The following is a 10628-nucleotide window of genomic DNA, read 5'->3' as shown; positions in this document are numbered from 1 at the left end:
ATGATTGCACTTATCGTATAATTATAATAAAATGTACATTAAATTCGATATAAAAAACGTATGGAAGATGTCGATAATTTTGAAAAGAAAATCTTAAGATTCATCTCCACAATGCTAAAACTCGGTGCAACTTTTCGAGCTGAGAACTGTGTGATCAATTAGCTTGTCACTTTTCCGTAAAAGCTAAACATTGATTGGTTACAAACTTTTCGATCTGAGAACTCGGACCGATTTCTAGCCATTTCTAGCATCGCGGGCTTTTATAAATAAACTTTTCCATAGTAATCAAAGAATATCGTAATATTATTACAATTTCTAAGAGCTGGTTTTAAAATCTCCTGTTTGTGACCAGTTCAGTACCAATTGTAATTGATTCCCACATAGAAATTGACCTCCAATGGATGTCCATTGCCCTTCCATAGCTCCATAGGACGTCTATCTCCATGGTGGAAGTCAGATGGACGTCCATTAGAAGTCCATGAAACCTCCATAGCTCCATGGGATTTTACTTCCATCATGGAAGTTAGATGGACGTCCATTAGAAATCCATGAAACCTCCATAGCTCCATGGAATTTTACTTCCATCATGCAAGTCAAATAGATCTCCATTAGACATCCATCCAACCTCCATAGCTCCATGGGATTTTATTTTCATTATAGCAGTCAGATGGATATCCATTAGAAGTCCATAAAATCTCCATAGCTCTATGGGATTTTACTTCCATCATGGAAGTCAGATAGATCTCCATTAGACATCCATCCAACGTCCATAGCTTCATGGGATATTATTTCCATCATAGAAGTCAGATAGACATCCATTAGAAGTCCATTAAACCTCTATAACTTCATAGGATTTTACTTCCATCGTGGAAGTCAGATGGACGTCCATTAGAAGGCCATAAAATTTCTATAGCTTCATGAGATTTTACTTTTATCATAGAAGTCAGGTAGATTCCGTAAAGCGTATAATGCGCATGACGTTATCCTTGTTGATCACCAGAAGTTAAACAAGGATAAATTACGTACATCATGCGCTCTCTTTACGGAATTTGATTATTATCTCTTTATCAAAACAATTATGCAACTAATTGTTTATAACAATTATAACAACTATGACAATTAAAAAAGCGTCATATATATTTTTTTAGTAATTTTTCTCGGTGAATCGATTGGCGCAATCAGTTCTCCTCTACAGTCAGTTTTTGACAATTTGTTTATAACAATTAATTGCAAAATTAACTTTGGCAACGGGCTTTTTACGTCATTAATGTTTTTTCATGCTTTGACTATACTATTTCTAATTGTTGTTTTTTGACTGATTTGGCCATGGGCAGAAACAGGTTTTAATTATTTATATAATTTATATTAAAAATATCTAAGGCTAAATAAACAAAAGGTTAATGAGAGTGTTTGCGCAATACCCAAGACGCCAGTTTCTTCTTGTTCAAATCAGCTTTACTTCAAATATAACTTTTTATTAACAATCTGACAAGTGTACGTTTAGCTCAGTGTTAAGATACTAGGTTATCGTTCCAAAGATCTTAGGTTCGAATCCTGCCGGCGCCAATACGTTTCAAAAATTTATAAAATAATACGTAATTGTAATTAGTGAATTAAAATGTTATATGTGAAACAGTGAATACAGATTAAGCTATAAAAATAATAAAATTTGTTTTAAAAAAATTTTTTTTACCGTCCATTAGATGTCCACTGAAGATCCGAACCTCCACGGTACACGTCCATTAATAATCTAAGTAACGTCTGCTGAGACTCCATAAAGCCTCTACTAATGATCCACGTGACGTCGGTTTGTCATCCACTAAGGCTCTATGAACCCTTTATTAATGATCCACGTAACGCCTAATGGACATCCGTTGTTAACGTCTAATGGACGTCCAATGGACGTGCGCAATGCGGAACTGTGGATGCCTAGTGGCCGTCCATTGGATGTCTATGGGACGTCTACTGGAAGGTCCAAACTTCCACGGCAGACGTCCATTAGACGTCTATTGGAGGTTTTAGTTCTATGTGGGTTATTTCTGGTCAATTTTATTTAACGACAACTACGATATGTAAGATAATAATAAAGTATATAAATGTAAGATAATATTAAAGGAAAAAAACTAATATAATAAAGGATAATAATACACGACTTTTATTTATATAAAAAAAACTCTGATATATTTAAACCAATGGTTTCGCGCTCGTGTTATAAATCACAGATTAATTATAGGCCGTAAACAAGCAAGACGATTATTAATTTAATAAATTTATTAAAATCTAAAAAGATTGTGATTACAAAACATTTCGGTCTTACTTGACCTTCTTCAGCCGTAACGTTAACATTAATCTACTATCTTTTTGAACATATTTTTTATTTATTTTTCTACTCGTATATAAGTACGAGTTCGTACCAAACATTAATTATAATATTTCATCGAGAATGCATTGATAGTATTCGATATTTTCTTTAACAAGTGTAATTATTTTGTGTATTACATAATTTTCTTGGGAAAAGTAGTCACCATGAAAATTTATAAATTTTTTCAACAATTTTACTAATATGAATTAATTCATCAGAGGGATACATTATTTGGTACCCTTCAGAGACGTAATGATATGTATCAGGTATCAGAGAAAAGGACACAACGAACATATAGCAGAGTGTGACAAAGATGCAATCAAAACAGTTGTAGTAACCTGATATCATCAAACATTTAGTTTTTTGTAGTTGGCAGACTTGGGGACTTACAGTCTCTCGATGCGAAAAAGGGGCGTGGTTTGCGAGTTTCGCGCACACCATGTCTACTTCCACCATGGGAGAGACGCCAAGCGTCGCCATTTTAGCAGTTAGTTAGTCACGAACCACGTTCCGAGACACATCGGTGTCATCGCACATCGGTGTCATCGCACATCGGTGCGAATGATGCAATATTGCATCATCGCGAACATAACGCGTAATCGTGTTATAGTTAAGAACATTAATTAGATGTGATTCGGGAAATTGTACGCGCGAAATCAGACAATGTAAATGACAATTTATTTTTATATACAAACAGTGTGTGCAATAAATATATTACTCGTGTGAACTTGCCATGAATCTTTCGCTGACCCAACACGAGAAGTCCCGTTCCTATGCGCGCATCTAAAACAATAAGTGATTCGTATGTACTTGACCGAAGCAAAGTTCCGGATGAAGAAATGACTATTTTAAATCGTTTGTATTTCGTTTGAAGAGTTATGAAGTGCATTTGAAAAGGTTTGTGAGTCCTTCAATTAATTGTAATTAATTTTTTATTTTTACACCGTATTTGGCCGAAAAAATTATCCGGAGCTAAATTAAACAAAAATCTTGTATGGATTCGTTTGTATTTCGTTTGAAGACTTTTGAAGTGTCGTCAGAAACGTTTGTGAGTTATCCAGATAATTTTAATAAAATATTTTAAAGTCATGTAATTGACCGAAATATAGATTCCAGGCGCTACTGGTCCTGAAGTACCAGAAGGCGCGTTCGGTGTAATCTCTAGTATTTCGATACTCCTGGTTCTTTCTTGACAGTAAGGATAAACAATGTGCAGTAAGTCACATGGGGTCGCTGGTTGGCCGTGTACCAGTAAGCGTGTTTGTAATAGAGTGAAAAAGCGCGGTCAGGATTGCTAATGCAATCCTTTTTATTTCTTGTGCAAGCATATTCTGTATTCCTATTTAAGTCTTTTTGTTTCCCATATAACTATTGAAAGCAAGATAAAAATACCTTGGTTACTATGGTCAAATCGTCCCCGCCACGTTGTTACACTGGGGACGGGTACCATTAACGTTGAGAAGAAGAAGAAGTAAGTCACATATTTCCAAAATATCTGGGAGGGCTATTACGGTTTCTGAAACGAATGTGAAAATTACAAAAGTGAGCAAATTCATTAGTTGTTGATCAATAAAGTTATAGATATTCTAGTAAATTTGTTCACTTTTGTAATTTTCATCTCGTTTTAAGAACCGTGATAGCCCCCCTGAGAAGGTGCAATTGGTGTTGCAAAAGCGAATTGGTATTTAATCAACGAGATTCAGAGACGGAAGCACAAGCCCAGGATGATCCTTCCCGAGAAAGCAGTCTCCGTACTTCGTCTGGAACCAAGATTCATAACTCCAGCGATTAGAACCTGTTCGGATGCACTCAAATGCAAAGTACAATAGAATTAATTTTTTCAGAAAGATGAAAATGTATTTAATATTTACACATAAAATAACATTGGATCCAAGATCCTTGACGATAGTTGATGCATCTTTATTTATTTTTGCAAGTAATTTTTTTGGATGCTGTATTGATTTTATGTTCAACGCACTATATTTTATTGCAGGTTTGTCGTGCCATGAGATATTTTCCTCCTGAACAATGCAGTATGGTCAATGTTAAAGTGATCGGGTGTTTACTGTTTGTATGTGATGGCGACACACTATAGTTATACCGGTGATTCAAGAACAGATTGGAATATTCCATCTGCGACTTGCTCTCTTTGGCGAAAGGATATTTCTTGATGCATTCGACTTTATTTGATAATCTAACGAGTTTGTATGAAAATGTCTTAGAAGTATGGGAGAACATACAGAGGAATGCCATTGAAATGCATGGTAATTTGTTATTTACATATTTTAATTACTGTTTAACAAGTTGTATACAGATAATTTCCACATTATTGAATCTTGCACTTAGCTAAACTGGTTTTTTTTTTAAGCAACTCATGATAAAATTATGCTGAGTCCTGCGGATAGTTGGTTACATGTAGACTCGACGCAATTAGAAACATATCTAAACCACGGTAGGACAAAGGATAAAAAATTTGATCAAGATCTTATGATTCTGCGATAAAGAATGCGATGTTTTCCTCTAAAAATGCACTCCATCAACGTTGCCAAACCAGCAACGTTGATGGAGTGCATTTCTTAGGGTATGATTTCTGGAGTAGAATATCTGTCAGAAGGGAATAGAGTCAATTATGATAAATATACTAATCATGATTTATTCTAACCATGTTTTAATCTGAAACTGTACATAATAAAATTCCCATTATGCAAAATACCTTGTACCATACAAAAAAACCTATTTGTAATACAGGTAAAATTATATTGTTACTGCAAAGAGCTATTGTTACAATTGTATAATCAATAAATCTTCCATTTAATTAAAAAAATTGATTTCTAGTTAATTTTAGCCGACTGTTTCGTACATTTACCACGAGAATTTTAAGGTCGCTATTTAAAATCAGGCGTTGAAGCCAATCCGTTGCTATATCGTTCGACGTCTTACAAAGTTAACGGCATTACATAGTAAATAATTAGTTAATTCACGTTGAAATACATTAAGCATTTGCCATTTCAAAAAAGAAGAAAAGACAACGGATTGTAGCCTCGTTACTATTCAAATTATTATACATTTATTACTTATAATATGTATTTAATGTTATCGATCAAAGCACTTATCACGCAGTTAGAACCATTGATACATATTGCACAATTGTACTTTTCATTACTCGGCTGTATCACTGTTCTTCATACAAATATATATATATATAGATATTAACAAATAAGATGTTATTATTGCGGCCATAGACATAAGTTAAGAATCCTGCTATTTATATATGTATTATTTTCTCACTTTTGTAACTATCTCTCCTAAGTATCAGACTCTCTTACGTATCAATAAGCTTTGTACATTTCTATTAGAATAATGAGAGATACGGACGTTTGTTGTAGTGTAAAGATTATCCAAATTATTACACATTTATTACTTAAAATATGTACTTAATGTTATCGTTCAAAGTACTTCTATCACGCAGTTAGAACCATTGATACATATTGCACAATTGTACTTTTCATTATTCGGCTGTATCACTGTTTTTTATACATACATATATATATATATATATATATATATATATATTGCGCATATTTAATAAATAACGTTTTATATTCTTAGTGACTAACTTATTGTTTAATGTCACTTCAGGATAAGCAGTAAAAATCTTTGATTGAGATGGTTTATGTTCGAAATATTCTTTCGTTTCTAAATTTGTAGCATTCTGTTCTACTTTGATTGATTCATTTTTAATTTTGCTGCTGGTAAGTGGCATTGATTCATGATTGAGACTTTTCGGACTTTCAATAGTTGTTTGGTTTTCAAATGTATCTATTTGTATTTCAGAATTCAATAATGTTGAAATTGACAAATCTTCCGTTTTATAGCTTGTACAAATATTTATATCAATTAATTCCTCAATGTTTCTATTATTTGATTCTACATTCCAAATATTTTCCATTCTTTCATCATTTTCATTGAATGAAAATATAGATTCGGCTTTTCCACGCCAATTTTCTCTTGACAATAAATTTGAATCATCAAATGAATTAGAATAACAATGTTCTATTTTTAAATTCTGTGTACTATTGTAAAGTTTAATTGGACTTTTTTTTGCCACTGGAGCTGTAACATATTGGCGAAAATCTTTTGATTTCCAAGTTGGAACCGTTTTCTTGTTCACAACAAAATTTTGCATCTTTGCTGAAAAACTCCGTGTACCTCCTATTCAATCACGAAGATGAATTTTTATAAAATTGTCAATTCTTTGTGGAAGTAAATAGTTTTTAAATACTTCACTTTTTATATCGCGGAAGATTCTTTCACAATAGCTTGTGGTTGGATGACTTGTGTAAAAAGGAATACATACTGCTGTCCAAAGTGGAAATTCTTTTCCAAGTTTCAACAATCGATCAATCAATTTAGGTAAATAGAAATAATTAATATTGATACCTTCCTGAATTACCGATTGCGTGGATACTTTTATATTTTCAAAAAATTCATTAATTCTAATATTATCATCGCTTACTTCGCAATCGTCATTTAACAGATCATTACCAGAATCGGTAATTTGTAAAAAATTATCTATATCAGTAGGACGCTCTTTTATTAACATCTCCAATTTTTTACTTGATTGTTCAGCTGTTTTTATTTCTTGATCTACCAATTTTACGTTTACGCTTGAATCCTCGTAATATTGAAGAGCAACAATACATGTCAGTGAAAATATTTTGATAAAATCCTGAAAACTTTGGCAGTCTATCATTAATGCGATGCATCGAATATAGAAATCACGTACAGGACGCAAAGGATGACTTTTTAAAATAGGCCATCGACAAACTATTTGGATTAGATGTGCAACGTCAACCCTTATATAAGTTGATATCCATTCCCGTGAAATATATTCTCCCGCAGAAACAGCATTGAAACAAATTTCAACATACTTTTTTATAGTAATATCATTGAAAGCTTTTGAACAAGCCAATAACATTGCTCTAGAATAATCAACGACCACTTGGACTGGCTTACGAAATTTGACCATACGTAGCCATAATTTCAACCAGTGTTCAATTGTCTCAGTTTCTTGTGAGTCTGTTAGTAATTGATATATTGCCAAAGACGTATTGTCAAAATGTATGGCAATCACATATAGAAAAATGTGAGCTGATTTTGTTTCCAGTGATCTTTTCAATTTTCGAGCAATACTGCCAGTTGCGTCAATGCTAATAGAAGATGAAGTTTTATGCATATTGTAATATTGATCATAAACACTGATTTGTTCACCAGTGCCATAACACACTTTGAACGGCACGTAACTTACCAGAGCAATAGCACTTTTATAAGGATTTTCAAAATTTAAACGATAAATTGCCTGCATTACATCTTCGTCTTTAATTTTTTTAGAACCTAATTCTTCATCAATTGCTTCTTTTTTAGCATGTCGGAGTATATCCAATGAAAGTATTATCGGTGCATCAACATCTCCAAGACGCAAATCTTCTCTCACTTTTCTTTTTCGCAAGTTTGAGCATCCTTCTGTAATTGCTGCTTTGCCTATTTGTTTTCGCTTTTCTCCATTTAAAGGACGCTGCAGAATTTCATGATTTTGATATCTAGTATCCCGGGTTTTCACTCGTATCCAAAGTTCACCAGTGTTGGCTGACGGTTCCGTTTCAACAATGCCTTTAAAGGTGTTGCCACATTTTTTACTCTTGCACTTTCCGATGATCCTGATATAATATTTGCTATGAGAGGATTCATTTACATCACCTGTTACAAATGTGTATGCACAAGGCAAACGATGTTGTCGATAAAATGCATCGGCAATGACGTTAGTCCATACCCATGGTCTTAATGTATGCTTAGACCTGTTATTTCCGGATTGAAGTGGTTTAATTTGTTCCCATTCGTTTAAAGTTAAAATTAAATCAAACCAGGTATAGCTGTCTTCACAAGTAGAGTTGAAAGAGGTGTCATTAATATTAATTGATTCATTTACTGTTTTATTATTGTCTTCAGTAGAAATTGTTATGTTCGCAGATAGTTCGAGCGAGTCAAGACCCATTTCTCTTCTTGCGAGTGACATAATATTTCGTCTATTATATTTAACATTCACCCACCAGTTATGGGCACTCTATGCATGTTTACATCTTTTACTCATTTCCTTCCAAATTTTCTCCGAGTAATCAGGTAACTTATCGCCAAAGATTTCCGAGAATTCTTTTAAAATTGCTACTGCAATGTCAACAGTTAATTTATTTTTTCTTGGCATTTTTATCAAATATATGTAATGAGTTTACATATAATAAAACTATTTCGTTGAAATTTACGACAATATCTTACTAAAACTTTATTAAAATATTGTACGATTCGTGCCAGATATGACTATGGTTCGATTTTGGGGACCACGTTTCTACTACTCGATGAACAATGTTTCTTTTCGATAGTCTATTTTTTCCCGTCCATGATTTTATATGACAGGCAATTGTTTTGGCGCCCTTTTTGCGCCCATCTATAAATGAAATTTTCGTTGCTTGTTTATAAAAATTCAATTAAAAATTCTTTATAAAAAATTAATTTTATAAATAAAGTTTAAGGAAATAAAAAAAAATTACCCCAAAAGATTATATACACATTAAATCTTAAATTGTATTCCAACGTTTGACCATGAAAGATGATTTACAGATTCAAACTCTAGTATATAGGGAAGACCGGGGCAATTCGGAAGATTTTTTTTCTTTTGCGTCTCCTGAGTCCTGTATTCATTTAAAAAAAAAGTTGGACGGTTTGAAAGGTTGAACCTTCCCCTTTACAATGCCATTAGAGCGAACACGGAAATGTACTTGCTTTGAACTATATATAAAAATGTCGACCAGTGTCAATTATATATACATATATGCTCTAAGCCAGGGGTAATTCGAAACTAGTCCGGAAATATTCTGAAATTTGTGTTTTAAGATGAAGAAAAATGTAAAAAAGCTGTTGTTAAGACTTTGTTTTATTCATAAGGATATATAGTATTATTAAGAAAAGTTGCATACAATAAAAAAAATAAACTCACAATAGAGAATTTTACTGCTTCAGCGCTTCCGGAACATTTAAACTAAATTTTTAATATGTATCCGTGCAAAGATATTTCCAGTTGTTCGAATAGCTCGGGCTTCCGAATAGCCCCGGTTTCCCCTATAGATTAGCATTAGTCGGTAAATCATCCCAAACGGTAAAAAGTTGGGACACGAATTAAGAATCGCTCTGTACGTATACATACATATAATTTATAAAATTGTGTATGAATTAAAATAAATTAAAAATTTCAATACGTACTTGTCCCTTCGTCCCAGAATGCCAAGTCGAGGATGCCGCTTAACGTACTGTCGAATACATTCGCGTCGAAGTCTATTCGCGTGCCATTCGCCATGTCCTTGCATGTTGTTCTCCATTGACTGTTCTCTATAAATAAAATCAACGATTATTTATTTTCCATTGCTTTACGACTAAATCATGATCAGTATATTTGTCAGAATTGTCTCTCTCTCTAGTCCCTTTTAACAGATAGAAATCATACCCTAAGAAATGCACGCCATTAACGTCGCTGGTTTGATTGACAAACGACTGCATTTTTTATTGCAGAATCATAAGGTCTTGATAAAATTCTTTATCCTTAACGTTTTTCTACCATTGGTTTAGATATGTTTCTAATTGCGTCGAGTCTACATGTAACCAACTATCCGCAGGACTCAGCATAATTTTATCATGAGTTGCTTAAAAAAAAAAACCAGTTTAGCTAAGTGCAAGATTCAATAATGTGGAAATTATCTGTATACTACTTGTTAAACAGTAATTAAAATATGTAAATAACAAATTACCATGCATTTCAATGGCATTCCTCTGTATGTTCTCCCATACTTCTAAGACATTTTCATACAAACTCGTTAGATTATCAAATAAAGTCGAATGCATCAAGAAATATCCTTTCGCCAAAGAGAGCAAGTCGCAGATGGAATATTCCAATCTGTTCTTGAATCACCGGTATAACTATAGTGTGTCGCCATCACATACAAACAGTAAACACCCGATCACTTTAACATTGACCATACTGCATTGTTCAGGAGGAAAATATCTCATGGCACGACAAACCTGCAATAAAATATAGTGCGTTGAACATAAAATCAATACAGCATCCAAAAAAATTACTTGCAAAAATAAATAAAGATGCATCAACTATCGTCAAGGATCTTGGATCCAATGTTATTTTATGTGTAAATATTAAATACATTTT

The 10628-nt window shown here is 33.1% G+C and overlaps 1 long non-coding RNA gene across 5 annotated transcripts; it reads left to right on the top strand.

Annotated features, from left to right (window-relative positions):
* Positions 1-3240: 3240 nt before the first annotated feature.
* LOC120358394 lies at positions 3241-5186 on the top strand. Of its 5 annotated transcripts, none has more exons than XR_005575363.1 (4): positions 3241-3259; positions 3992-4182; positions 4356-4626; positions 4731-5186. It is a non-coding gene; the product is annotated as an uncharacterized LOC120358394 (long non-coding RNA). The 5 variants fall into 5 exon arrangements; XR_005575362.1 differs by lacking the exon at positions 3241-3259 and adding an exon at positions 3559-3577; XR_005575361.1 differs by lacking the exon at positions 3241-3259 and adding an exon at positions 3814-3833.
* Positions 5187-10628: the final 5442 nt, after the last annotated feature.

This window comes from Solenopsis invicta, chromosome 8 (genome assembly GCF_016802725.1).
Source record: "Solenopsis invicta isolate M01_SB chromosome 8, UNIL_Sinv_3.0, whole genome shotgun sequence".
NCBI classification, from domain to species: Eukaryota; Metazoa; Arthropoda; class Insecta; order Hymenoptera; family Formicidae; genus Solenopsis; species Solenopsis invicta.
The sequence above is the reverse complement of the archived record's forward strand: the minus strand, read 5'-3'. Positions and strand labels throughout refer to the sequence as shown.